Source organism: Notothenia rossii (genome assembly GCF_949606895.1).
Source record: "Notothenia rossii genome assembly, chromosome: 9".
Taxonomy (NCBI): Eukaryota; Metazoa; Chordata; class Actinopteri; order Perciformes; family Nototheniidae; genus Notothenia; species Notothenia rossii.
The window spans coordinates 59,261,198-59,275,235 of NC_136907.1; the positions used below are offsets into that span (position 1 = coordinate 59,261,198).

Consider the following 14,038-nt stretch of genomic DNA (forward strand, 5'->3'; position numbering starts at 1 on the left):
AAAAGTGGAATTTGAACAGTGTTCCTCCTGATTTCAAATTGCAATATTTCCTAAAATCTTTGCTTCCACAGAAGTTCTTCGATTCAGTGTGATAGTAGACCACCTCAGATAGCTGCTCATAAAATTTCATAACAATCTGATGTGGAATTTCAGAATAAAAGCTATGTAAAAAGTGGAATTTGAACAGTGTTCATCCTGATTTCAAATTTCAATATTTCCTAAAATCTTTGCTTCCACAGAAGTTCTTCGATTCAGTGTGATAGTAGACCACCTCAGATAGCTACTCATGAAATTTCATAACAATCTGATGTGGAATTTCAGAATAAAACCAATCCAAAAAGTGGAATTTGAACAGTGCTCCTCCTGATTTCAAATTGCAATATTTCCACAAATCTTTGCTTCCACAGAAGTTCTTCAATTCAGTGTGATAGTAGACCACCTCAGATAGCTGCTTATAAAAATTCATGTTAATCTGATGTGGAATTTCAGAATAAAACCAATCCAAAAAGTGGAATTTGAACAGTGTTGCTCCTGATTTCAAATTTCAATATTTCCTCAAATCTTTGCTTCCACAGAAGTTCTTCGATTCAGTGTGATAGTAGACCACCTCAGATAGCTGCTCATAAAATTTCATAACAATCTGATGTGGAATTTCAGAATAAAAGCTATGTAAAATGTGGAATTTGAACAGTGTTGCTCCTGATTTCAAATTTAAATATTTCCTAAAATCTTTGCTTCCACAGAAGTTCTTCGATTCAGTGTGATAGTAGACCACCTCAGATAGCTGCTCATAACATTTCATAACAATCTGATGTGGAATTTCATAATAAAAGCTATGTAAAATGTGGAATTTGAACAGTGTTGCTCCTGATTTCAAATTTAAATATTTCCTAAAATCTTTGCTTCCACAGAAGTTCTTCGATTCAGTGTGATAGTAGACCACCTCAGATAGCTGCTCATAAAATTTCATAACAATCTGATGTGGAATTTCAGAATAAAAGCTATGTAAAATGTGGAATTTGAACAGTGTTGCTCCTGATTTCAAATTTCAATATTTCCTCAAATCTTTGCTTCCACAGAAGTTCTTCGATTCAGTGTGATAGTAGACCACCTCAGATAGCTGCTCATAAAATTTCATAACAATCTGATGTGGAATTTCAGAATAAAAGCTATGTAAAATGTGGAATTTGAACAGTGTTGCTCCTGATTTCAAATTTAAATATTTCCTAAAATCTTTGCTTCCACAGAAGTTCTTCGATTCAGTGTGATAGTAGACCACCTCAGATAGCTGCTCATACAATTTCATAACAATCTGATGTGGAATTTCAGAATAAAAGCTATGTAAAATGTGGAATTTGAACAGTGTTGCTCCTGATTTCAAATTTCAATATTTCCTCAAATCTTTGCTTCCACAGAAGTTCTTCGATTCAGTGTGATAGTAGACCACCTCAGATAGCTGCTCATAAAATTTCATAACAATCTGATGTGGAATTTCAGAATAAAACCAATCCAAAAAGTGGAATTTGAACAGTGTTGCTCCTGATTTCAAATTTCAATAATTCCTCAAATCTTTGCTTCCACAGAAGTTCTTAAATTCAGTGTGATAGTAGACCACCTCAGATAGCTGCTCATAAAATTTCATAACAATCTGATGTGGAATTTCAGAATAAAACCAATCCAAAAAGTGGAATTTGAACAGTGTTCATCCTGATTTCAAATTTCAATATTTCCTAAAATCTTTGCTTCCACAGAAGTTCTTCGATTCAGTGTGATAGTAGACCACCTCAGATAGCTACTCATGAAATTTCATAACAATCTGATGTGGAATTTCAGAATAAAACCAATCCAAAAAGTGGAATTTGAACAGTGCTCCTCCTGATTTCAAATTGCAATATTTCCACAAATCTTTGCTTCCACAGAAGTTCTTCAATTCAGTGTGATAGTAGACCACCTCAGATAGCTGCTTATAAAAATTCATGTTAATCTGATGTGGAATTTCAGAATAAAACCAATCCAAAAAGTGGAATTTGAACAGTGTTGCTCCTGATTTCAAATTGCAATATATCCAAAAATCTTTGCTTCCACAGAAGTTCTTCAATTCAGTGTGATAGTAGACCACCTCAGATAGCTGCTCATACAATTTCATAACAATCTGATGTGGAATTTCAGAATAAAAGCTATGTAAAATGTGGAATTTGAACAGTGTTGCTCCTGATTTCAAATTTCAATATTTCCTCAAATCTTTGCTTCCACAGAAGTTCTTCGATTCAGTGTGATAGTAGACCACCTCAGATAGCTGCTCATAAAATTTCATAACAATCTGATGTGGAATTTCAGAATAAAACCAATCCAAAAAGTGGAATTTGAACAGTGTTGCTCCTGATTTCAAATTTCAATATTTCCTCAAATCTTTGCTTCCACAGAAGTTCTTGAATTCAGTGTGATAGTAGACCACCTCAGATAGCTGCTCATAAAATTTCATAACAATCTGATGTGGAATTTCAGAATAAAACCAATCCAAAAAGTGGAATTTGAACAGTGTTCCTCCTGATTTCAAATTGCAATATTTCCTAAAATCTTTGCTTCCACAGAAGTTCTTCGATTCAGTGTGATAGTAGACCACCTCAGATAGCTGCTCATAAAATTTCATAACAATCTGATGTGGAATTTCAGAATAAAAGCTATGTAAAAAGTGGAATTTGAACAGTGTTCATCCTGATTTCAAATTTCAATATTTCCTAAAATCTTTGCTTCCACAGAAGTTCTTCGATTCAGTGTGATAGTAGACCACCTCAGATAGCTACTCATGAAATTTCATAACAATCTGATGTGGAATTTCAGAATAAAACCAATCCAAAAAGTGGAATTTGAACAGTGCTCCTCCTGATTTCAAATTGCAATATTTCCACAAATCTTTGCTTCCACAGAAGTTCTTCAATTCAGTGTGATAGTAGACCACCTCAGATAGCTGCTTATAAAAATTCATGTTAATCTGATGTGGAATTTCAGAATAAAACCAATCCAAAAAGTGGAATTTGAACAGTGTTGCTCCTGATTTCAAATTTCAATATTTCCTCAAATCTTTGCTTCCACAGAAGTTCTTCGATTCAGTGTGATAGTAGACCACCTCAGATAGCTGCTCATAAAATTTCATAACAATCTGATGTGGAATTTCAGAATAAAAGCTATGTAAAATGTGGAATTTGAACAGTGTTGCTCCTGATTTCAAATTTAAATATTTCCTAAAATCTTTGCTTCCACAGAAGTTCTTCGATTCAGTGTGATAGTAGACCACCTCAGATAGCTGCTCATAACATTTCATAACAATCTGATGTGGAATTTCATAATAAAAGCTATGTAAAATGTGGAATTTGAACAGTGTTGCTCCTGATTTCAAATTTAAATATTTCCTAAAATCTTTGCTTCCACAGAAGTTCTTCGATTCAGTGTGATAGTAGACCACCTCAGATAGCTGCTCATAAAATTTCATAACAATCTGATGTGGAATTTCAGAATAAAAGCTATGTAAAATGTGGAATTTGAACAGTGTTGCTCCTGATTTCAAATTTCAATATTTCCTCAAATCTTTGCTTCCACAGAAGTTCTTCGATTCAGTGTGATAGTAGACCACCTCAGATAGCTGCTCATAAAATTTCATAACAATCTGATGTGGAATTTCAGAATAAAAGCTATGTAAAATGTGGAATTTGAACAGTGTTGCTCCTGATTTCAAATTTAAATATTTCCTAAAATCTTTGCTTCCACAGAAGTTCTTCGATTCAGTGTGATAGTAGACCACCTCAGATAGCTGCTCATACAATTTCATAACAATCTGATGTGGAATTTCAGAATAAAAGCTATGTAAAATGTGGAATTTGAACAGTGTTGCTCCTGATTTCAAATTTCAATATTTCCTCAAATCTTTGCTTCCACAGAAGTTCTTCGATTCAGTGTGATAGTAGACCACCTCAGATAGCTGCTCATAAAATTTCATAACAATCTGATGTGGAATTTCAGAATAAAACCAATCCAAAAAGTGGAATTTGAACAGTGTTGCTCCTGATTTCAAATTTCAATAATTCCTCAAATCTTTGCTTCCACAGAAGTTCTTAAATTCAGTGTGATAGTAGACCACCTCAGATAGCTGCTCATAAAATTTCATAACAATCTGATGTGGAATTTCAGAATAAAACCAATCCAAAAAGTGGAATTTGAACAGTGTTCATCCTGATTTCAAATTTCAATATTTCCTAAAATCTTTGCTTCCACAGAAGTTCTTCGATTCAGTGTGATAGTAGACCACCTCAGATAGCTACTCATGAAATTTCATAACAATCTGATGTGGAATTTCAGAATAAAACCAATCCAAAAAGTGGAATTTGAACAGTGCTCCTCCTGATTTCAAATTGCAATATTTCCACAAATCTTTGCTTCCACAGAAGTTCTTCAATTCAGTGTGATAGTAGACCACCTCAGATAGCTGCTTATAAAAATTCATGTTAATCTGATGTGGAATTTCAGAATAAAACCAATCCAAAAAGTGGAATTTGAACAGTGTTGCTCCTGATTTCAAATTGCAATATATCCAAAAATCTTTGCTTCCACAGAAGTTCTTCAATTCAGTGTGATAGTAGACCACCTCAGATAGCTGCTCATAAAATTTCATAACAATCTGATTTGGAATTTCAGAATAAAAGCTATGTAAAATGTGGAATTTGAACAGTGTTCCTCCTGATTTCAAATTGCAATATTTCCACAAATCTTTGCTTCCACAGAAGTTATTCGATTCAGTGTGATAGTAGACCACCTCAGATAGCTACTCATGAAATTTCATGTCAATCTGATTTGGAATTTCAGAATAAAAGCTATGTAAAAAGTGGAATTTGAACAGTGTTCATCCTGATTTCAAATTGCAATTTTTCCTAAAATCTTTGCTTCCACAGAACTTCTTCTATTCAGTGTTATAGTAGACCACCTCAGTGAGCTACTCATGAAATTTCATAACAATCTGATGTTTAATTTCATAATAAAAGCTATCCAAAATGTCCTATTTGAGCAGTGTTTCGCCTAGATTACAAGACAATCTGATTTATAATATGAGAAAGAAATATTAGTTTTTTAGCTCAATGTTCAAAGATCATGTAAACTAATGTCTCAAAATTAGGATTTGATCATACTGACAGTTCTATTTTAATTTATTGCAGCGGACTTCCGGTCTAAGACCGGAAGTTATGTAACCGCAGTCTGCTGCTTGCTAGTTCATGGACGTCCATAAGAGAGAGACACATGTGTCCCTGTTGATGTGTGTTGTCTTTAATAAACAATGGCGGGAAGACGCCTAACTGAGGAATACATCTGTCTCCGAAATTTCCTGGGATCATTACAATATATATACCGTAAAAAAAAAACTCGTCTTATTCTGAAAACCGGAAGATGTTACACGCCAGTAAAGACTCGCCGACTTCATTTTTACCGTAAAACTCGTAATACGGGCGAACTTTCAATTTTGGGACGGCTCACTTGACCAAGAGAAACGGAGCGTAGGCTCACTTGACCGCAGTCTTCTCTTGGACGTAAAATCACATGTACATTTTAAATTTATATTCAATTTAATATTCCATCCCTCACATACTTTTGTATATATAATAACTTATATTTTGTTTTTTTTGTTATGCTGCTGCAACACAAACATTTCCCAAATTGGGATCAATACAGTAATATCTTATCTTAATTAATTAAGAAATATAACTATTATAATTAGTGTAGCAGCTGACACCTATTTTCAATATGGATTAATCTACCATTTATTTCTTTAGTTCAATCTTCATCTATAAAAATGTCAAAATAGTGAAAATGTTCACGAGACTTATCAAAGTGCAAGGTTATATCTTTAGATGTTTTGTTTTAGCCTATGTACTGTATGTCTTAATGCTCTTACAGTATATGTGACGGTGTGACTTCCATGAAACTAATATTTTATATCTTCCCAACAGACGAGCTGACAGGAAACCTAACACTCTAACAACCACAACATTGCAAAGGCGAGTAAATGTAAATTAAAAACAATTCACAATTTTTTTATTTCTTCTTCCTTGCAGTGAGGTGAAGCTGACCTTGCACTTGGTGCCAGTAAGGATGTTCCTCACACAGGCTGAATGTTTCTCCTTCCTTACTGACACAGAAGCCCTTAATTTGCAATGCTTCACTAATTGTCATTTCCCTGGCTCCGTAGGGACACTTTACCTCCAGCACAGCGGAAGAACCTACCAGACCATCTGGAGATGCCCCCAACAATCCTGATAGGGAGAGCCACAAATCTGACTCATGGACCTGCATCTGAGTTGCAGTGGTGAATGCCCTGACGCCCTCACATTCATTCATAGTCCCCCACTGTACAGACAAAACACCATCAAGGGCCTGTTGTTGCCCTAGCACCCTGGCAATAAAGGAAGCAGTCACACGCTTTGACCTCAGGACAATTCCAAAGTTGCTGGCAGTCAACCTTCCTTTCCTGAACAAATGCCAGTTTGGGTTGGTTTGCTGACCAGTGGTAGCCACCTGAATTGCCCTCTGTTGCTCTTCAGACAATGCCATGCTTGCCACAATTGCCTCAGGTCCCTGATGCCCAACAGATTTGATGATTTCAGGAACAGTAAGTGTTTCCAAGTTGTAGTGTTCCTCTTCTGGCTCGAGGGAGAGAAGCCAAGAAATTCCTGAGAACCTGCCCCCGAGTCTGTCCCTCAGCCAGTCACGATCTTCGGAGGTGGGCTCTCTTGTCAGCGGGTTAAATTAGTTATTGGTTTCAACAGTCACATTAAAACAGTTACTAAATCAGCTTACTATCACCTAAAGAACATATCTAGGATTAAAAGACTAATGTCACAGCAGGATTTGGAAAAACGTGTCCATGCTTTTATCTTCAGTAGACTGGACTACTGCAATGGTGTCTTCACAGGTCTCACTAAAAAGTCTATTAGAAAGCTGCAGCTGATTCAGAACACCGCTGCTCGAGTCCTTACCAACACTAAGAAAGTGGATCACATCGCTCCAGTTCTGAAGTCTTTACACTAGCTTCCTGTGTGTCAAAGAATATATTTCAAAATACTGCTGCTGTTTATAAAGCACTGAATGGTTTAGGACCAAAATGCATTTCTGACCTCCTGCTAAATGAGGAACCATCCAGATCTCTCAGGTCTTCAGGGACTGGTCAGCTTTCTGTCCCCAGAGTCAGAACTAAACATGGTAAAGCAGCGTACAGTTATTATGCTCCAAATATCTGGAACAAACTCCCAGAAACCTGCAGGTCCGCTGCAACTCTTACTACTTTTAAATCCAGGCTGAAGACTTTTCTTTTTGTCGCTGCTTATAATTGAACTATTCATATCTTAGACTGCACTGTAACCTTTATTCATGTTTTTTTTCTTTTAATGTTTATTTTATTAGCTTTTCTTTTTAATGACTGATTTTAAATGCTATTTTCTTAATGTCTTTCATTTTTTGTAAAGCACTTTGAATTGCCTTGTGTTGAAAAGTGCTATATACATAAACTTGCCTTGCCTCATAAAGATTTCATGTGACACATACAATTGATTTGTTGATGGGAATGAATGTGAATAAATTAACTCTAGGTTAACGGTACTCTTGCTATAACTACTCACCGACACTATAAACCTTGTCCCTCATGCTAGCCCTGACAACACCGGTAAGCACACCTTCATCTAGGCTGCACTGTAACGTGTCCTGACTTGTAGTGGTTCTCTCCTCTATCTACACTCTTCTTGTCATCTTTGTAAAACGATATCAGACAGGTAATTGACATAGCCATGACTTCTAGTTAAATTCAGTGCGGCTAAAATGAAAAGCTTTGTTAAAATATGCAAGCACGCGAAAGTCAAATTCAGCTTTATTGTCAAAAATTCTACATGTGTTATACATCCAGAAATATCGAAATATCGTTTCCCACAGTGTGACATGTATACATAAAACAAAAAGGGCCTAGATAAACGTGGTATACATTAAACAAAACGGGCCTAGATAACCGGGGTATACAGTTTAAAATGTTAATATATTTAAAGTGTTAAAGGTGCAATTTCAGTGCAAGTCAGTTGAAACGATCTTAAGTTGGCGTGACGTTGAAGTCGTGCGACCCTGCTGCTGTACTGGCTTGTAGTTCGTTTATAGCATAACGTTAGCATTTCGCTTTTGGCGACTACATTTATGATTCAGAAATTATAAAAGTAGGGTTGACATGTGGAGATTATCCGGCTGAACAAAACGTGATCCCTCTCTTAAATGTGTGTCAACCACAGACCTTATTTCGAGTTATTTTCCAAAATCCTATGGAGAATTTGCATTGGTTTTTCGCGAAGGAACCGGAAGAAGTTTACTTCCGGGTTTTACGACGCGTCACTGCGGTTCTCTATGATTGAAATGCCAACATTGAATCAATGTTGAATCTATGCTGTTTGCCTTTTCTTTTTTTCTTGATGGGGGAGGGAGGGGGGTACTCTGTAGAGGGGGGGGGGGGTGTATTCTCTGTGTGGTGGTGGGGTGTGTGGTCGTGGGGGAGAAATATCCCACATAAATCCGAAAAATTCCTTAAGTGTCGAGGCCAAAATGGACCACCCAAAAAACAGTTAGGAGCACGTTTCAGGCAATTTGGATTCGATTGGTAGTACTTTGTAGTGGCACTATTTTGGGTCCCTAACATTACAAACTAACGACAGGGAGGAACAACACAGAGAGAGGGACCAGACAATAGACAAGGAGGAAAACATGACAGGGAGAACCGAACAACAAAATACACCCAAACCTAGACATACAAAACTAAAAACGTGACATTCGGATCTCCACAAATCTCCTCCGAATCTCGCATGTCATGTGTTAGCCCGTTAGCCGTTAGCCCTGGAAAATAACTAATGAAGTTACATTCTCTAGCTGTATGGGGGAGACCGGTGAGTCATGTTCCTATATATATATATACACGTCATAAAAATGCCTGGGAATAACTTGTGGAATGATGTGCATCTAGAAACAGATGTTTGAAATTGTGCATCTCCATCACTGAGGCCGATGCGATGCGCATCTCGATACGTTACCACGATACGATACATTAACGATACCTTTGAAACACCAGGCGATGCGATACGATACGATTCACCCCTGTTGCGATACAATTCGATACGATTTGATTCAACATTATGCGATTCGGGGCGATACGATGCGATTCAACACGATGCAAAAATAATGATACTTCAATATGGTACGACAGAGGATTTTTGTTTTATTCCTTATATGCAGCAAATCATACATTAACAAAAAAGTGCTTTACATATTTGGTACTGCACATCCCATCATGCCGTTTATTTTTTTACCTTTAAAAGCTCTCCAGAGTACAATTGTATAACACCTCACAGTTAAACAATGTAAGGATGCATTGCTCATGATTAACAATGTGCAAATAACAGCTACCATAGAGCAATGCCCATACAGCTGCCAGCCTGATGTGCTTAACACTCAGAGGCTAACACACCAGTGAGCAGAAAGCATTGATTTCTATCTGAACAATAAAGACAACAAATAACCTTTCACAAACAGGTATTTCATAACTGCTTACAGTAAGGAAGACATTTAAATTATTATTGGCCGTCACAGGCTGCTGTAAGCTAAACACCTCTCTCTGACAGAACACCTCACTGAGTGATTTAACTCACGTCTCACTTTCAGGTTTCTCTTTTCAGCCGCAGACCCCATGTCGCCTCTTTATGTGCGTCGCTAAGTTCCTCGTACTACTTGTGTACTTTAAAGCGGCTCGGCATCGTTAACAATTTGCGAGTGATTTTTCAAGTTGACCGTCTGTAGTAATAGTGCCGCGCACATATACCATCAGGACGTTACTGATGGGGTGCGGCTGCGGAGTGATACTGTGTGTATGCAAGTCCGCATCTAGGACGGATCTATGTATCATGGCTGTAGACCTGTTAAGTAATAAAGATACCTCATACAAAGGTCTACGGATACCTTATTACTCTCCATGACCTGCGGTCAACTATATAGCATAAATGACTATTACACCGTCTTTCTTGAACAATCCGAAGTGTTGCCAAACGTTTGATTTGTAGGTATTTTTCGCTGCGCTGTGTTTCTCTTTCTCCTCAACTTCCGTGTGTGTTGATAACTGAGACTCTCGTTCTCCGTAGTGGCGAAGCAAATATCAAAGATCGTCTCTGCTGAACGTTGACAAGATGAGGGGATTTTATATGAATGAATCGTTTTTTTACCGATGCAAAGACGCTACGCAATCGATGCATCGCGAGTTCAACCCAAACTGTAGCCGATGTGCACTCTTTCAACCGGTGCACTCGCATCTTGAACGTTTATGCCGGTGCACCGATGCGAATCGGTGAATCTTAACATCTCTACTATGAATGCATCAGTTATTAATATTCCTAATATTTGCAACATATACAATATCTCTATCACCCCTCTTTTTTTAAAGAAATGGTACCTTCCAATGAGAACCGCGAAAAGGGTCCGTTAAGGGCGTGTGTTAGGTCAGGTGCACCACTCCACCTAGCTTCAAGGTTGCTGGCTAGCTTTCCTTCAGGCAGAAGACTGGACCTCCGTGATTTCACATTTAACTACGCCATGCATGAAAATGGAAGAGATATCACATATCCGGACATGGATGCTATAGCAACTGCAGCATTAAAAGGTAATGTAATAATTGTGTATTTTATGCGGCACCTCTCCAGCAAGCTTTACATTATTTGAATCGGTTGGACAACAAGTTAGCATGCAAAGTAAGCTAGCTGGCTGGCTACATATCTAGTGTTAACATAGCTAATATCTACTGTAAGCTGTTAATATAACTGCACAAATGACAAATCGTGGTTAACATTTTAATTTATACTGTATTATTGCCAGAAATATTGTCAAGAAGCAAATGAGCCTTTCACAACTGACAGTAAAGTATTTAGCATAGCCATCTTTGGCGCACTTTTTTGTTGTAGACAGCATTTCACAATGCGTTGTTGTATGATAGTGCGGGCTATTGTAACAGCAATTTTTTTTATTTAAATTATAAGTAAGTGCAATACATGTTTTAATGTTAAATAAAATCTTGTGAAGCCAGCCAGAAATGTACATTACTCTTTCATTTGATGTATTTAGATAAATATGTTATTAGTTGCTTTTTACCTTATTATTAACTGTGTGGTTAAATCTGTTTTCAGCTGCTAATATAAGCAGAGACATGCTGCCCAGCCTATCTAAGGAGGACTTGCGTGATCTCCTTCCCGGGCCTGAGCACTTCAGAAGAAGAAGAACCATTTGGAGACTCACTCATGATGATAATGAGGTAATTCCAGATTCTAACATTTGAGGGACTTTAAACCTGTTACCAAGTAAGCCTTTCCTAGTCATCATGCAGCTATTTGAAGAAGTGGAGTTTTTTGGTTGTGTTGATTTCTTTTTTTGTCACAGTGTAGTGCTCTTTTCATTGTAAATACCATTATTTATTTATTTATATATATATATATATATATATATATATATATATATATATATATATATATATATATATATATATATATGCGCATCTTTTATACAGGGCCAGGAGAGAGACCTGTATAGACCGAGTACCTCTCATGGGACTTGTGATTTCAGCCCTATTCCCACCCCCCAACCTTCCTTGTTTCCCTCCTGCCAACCCCTCTCCATCCCGTTTTTGTCTCCCTCCTTCCCCTCTCAAAGCCCACAACCCCAACATGGTGCCAGCAGAACCTTACAGCTTCCTAGTCCACTGTATGTCTTATACACAGATGCAGAATTGGAGCAATCACAAAGCACCTTTTCTGAAAAGCACCGTGCTGGAGAAGAAGGAGACTACGTCCTTTCCAAAGATCTTTGCTGTCGATTGATCAGGAATACAGTCACAAGCATAATTTCCATTAAAAGAGCAGCTGGGGATGACTTTAACTATCCATGCAGCCGTGAACTCACTGTAATGGTGAAGCGTCTAATTGAGTACTACCCAATGCTTCGGGACAGATCTCAAACCAGTAGAGCTGAGTGGGTATGTCACTATTCAAGTTTTCAACTCATGGTTCAGACAAAGCACTGCAATCATTTGCCTATCAAACTGGGAGTGATTTGTTTTATCCAGTTCAATAAGAGCTCTGTGCAACTGCTTGTGTGGTGTATTTTGTTTGATACAAGTTTGTTTAATGTGAGTTATAACACAACCTGTTGTGTGTGTGTGTCTTGTAAGGAAACTGAAAAAGCAGCTTTTGAAAAGGATCCAGAATGTGACAACCCCCAAAAAGAAGCAGGGTTCAACTCCTTCAAGAAAGAGGCCTAGGAGTTTAAGCTTTCAGAGCATCCATGAGACGTCCACTGATGAGACTGATGAATCCACCGCATCAACCTTGATCTTGGAGAGATCACCACCATCTCGATGCAGCGCCCCGGAGGCTGAACAGTTATGTGGTAAGTACAGAAATTGAAATAGTAGATAGTTCAATCTCTTCAAGAAAATGTAACAATATCAATAAGCTATTTTAGAACCCTTTTTTATTCAAGATTACTCATCTATGTTTGCCCTGTGTCAGTCACTATGGCTGTGTGTTAATGGCTCATTTAAATGTTAACATCAGAAATTAAAATAGTGGGGTTTATGTTTTCTAGCATCAGAAACTGAGAGCCCACAGACCCAGGCGAGACACTATAAGACTCTACAGGCGATCTATAAAACCAAGGCCAGACCAAACAAGATGGATGTTGCTCAGCTACTGGACCTCGAAATCCAAGCAAGAAGGGCCTTCATTGACTCTGTTACAAAGGAGAAGGACAGGCCTTCCAAGATTCTTAAAGCTTATCCTTGCTTTGGAGAACTGGATCATGTAAGCAAATGTTTTCGTTTTATGTACAACTATGCTTCCTAATTCGGTTAACGTTAGACCAAATTTGAAATGAGAAATGGTATGACAATTAAATCAGATCTGTCTCATTATTCATAAATAAATGACTCAATAGATATATAAAAACCCTCCACTTATTTAAAAAGAACAAATTTCACAAATGTGCTTCTGATACACACAACATCATTTTGTTAGTAGTATTGGTCCACAATACGTATTTAAAAATATTGTGTGCATCAGACATAAGTATTTCTATGTGCACTGTAATATTTTGTTAAGTGACCATTTCAATCACATTATACACATATTAATCTTTTTGGGGAAATTCAATTATGAGATGAATTACTAACCCTTGGAATGTAGATTTGAAAGTTTCTCCTATATATTTTCTCTCTCGTTGTCTTAGCTAATGGATGAACTACGGCGGGTCCTCAATCAAGGCAACTCCCACTTCTTAATGGAACTTAAGACCCGGTGGGGGACCTTTTGTGAGAGGGCACAGTTTTATGGAGTTTTCAAAAAGCTCATGAGGCCTCCGCAGCTTGACAAAGGTGATTATTATCTCTGACCATGTCTGTTTATTAACTGACTGCAGGAAACGGAATGAAACTTTTTTTTTTCAACATTAAAGCACTCAATTGCCATGATGAAGGCTTTACCAGAGATGTTCCCATCACCTATGGCCCCACCCAAGAAGTTAAGGCATGCAAGTGAGGCTGTGCTCCACATCCTTGAGGTAAGAACATTTATAAGAATTTTCTCATGTCGACACAAAGAGTGAAATGTTGTGATCATATTTGTTTGGCTTTTTTTGATGATTTCTTTGTCTGTTTTTGTGTCAGTCTGCAGAAGACCCCAACACCTTTCTTCAGACACGACCACTCTCCAGCCCTGTTGTCATCATCTGCGAAACCAACTGTATACTGGCCATTGGAAACATGCCCATGCTCACCTTCCCAAAAAAGGACATTCATGAAAGCGTGATGTATCTCATGGCATGTTATTACACCTTACACCTCACCTATCCCAGGGGTAGACATTAAGGGTATGGTGGGGCCAGTGATAATACAATTCCACTGGCCCTCCGGGCCGGTGGAATTGTATTATCACTGGCCCCA

General features: G+C 37.7%; 1 protein-coding gene across 5 annotated transcripts in view; it reads left to right on the forward strand.

Annotated features, from left to right (window-relative positions):
* The first annotated feature begins 9,745 nt into the window (after nt 1–9,745).
* fitm1l (fat storage inducing transmembrane protein 1, like) overlaps nt 9,746–14,038 on the forward strand; it is a 59,256-nt gene continuing 54,963 nt past the window's right edge. The window contains exons 1-8 of one of the 5 annotated variants that reach the window (XR_013802493.1): nt 9,746–10,714; nt 11,235–11,359; nt 11,612–12,076; nt 12,272–12,489; nt 12,688–12,902; nt 13,327–13,471; nt 13,552–13,656; nt 13,763–13,962. The gene's annotated coding sequence lies outside the window, so the exon portion shown is untranslated. Of the gene's footprint in view, nt 10,715–11,234; nt 11,360–11,611; nt 12,077–12,271; nt 12,490–12,687; nt 12,903–13,326; nt 13,472–13,551; nt 13,657–13,762; nt 13,963–14,038 lie in introns of those variants that run through there. The other 4 variants (XM_079649183.1, XM_079649184.1, XM_079649185.1 and 1 more) reach the window with 4 other exon arrangements.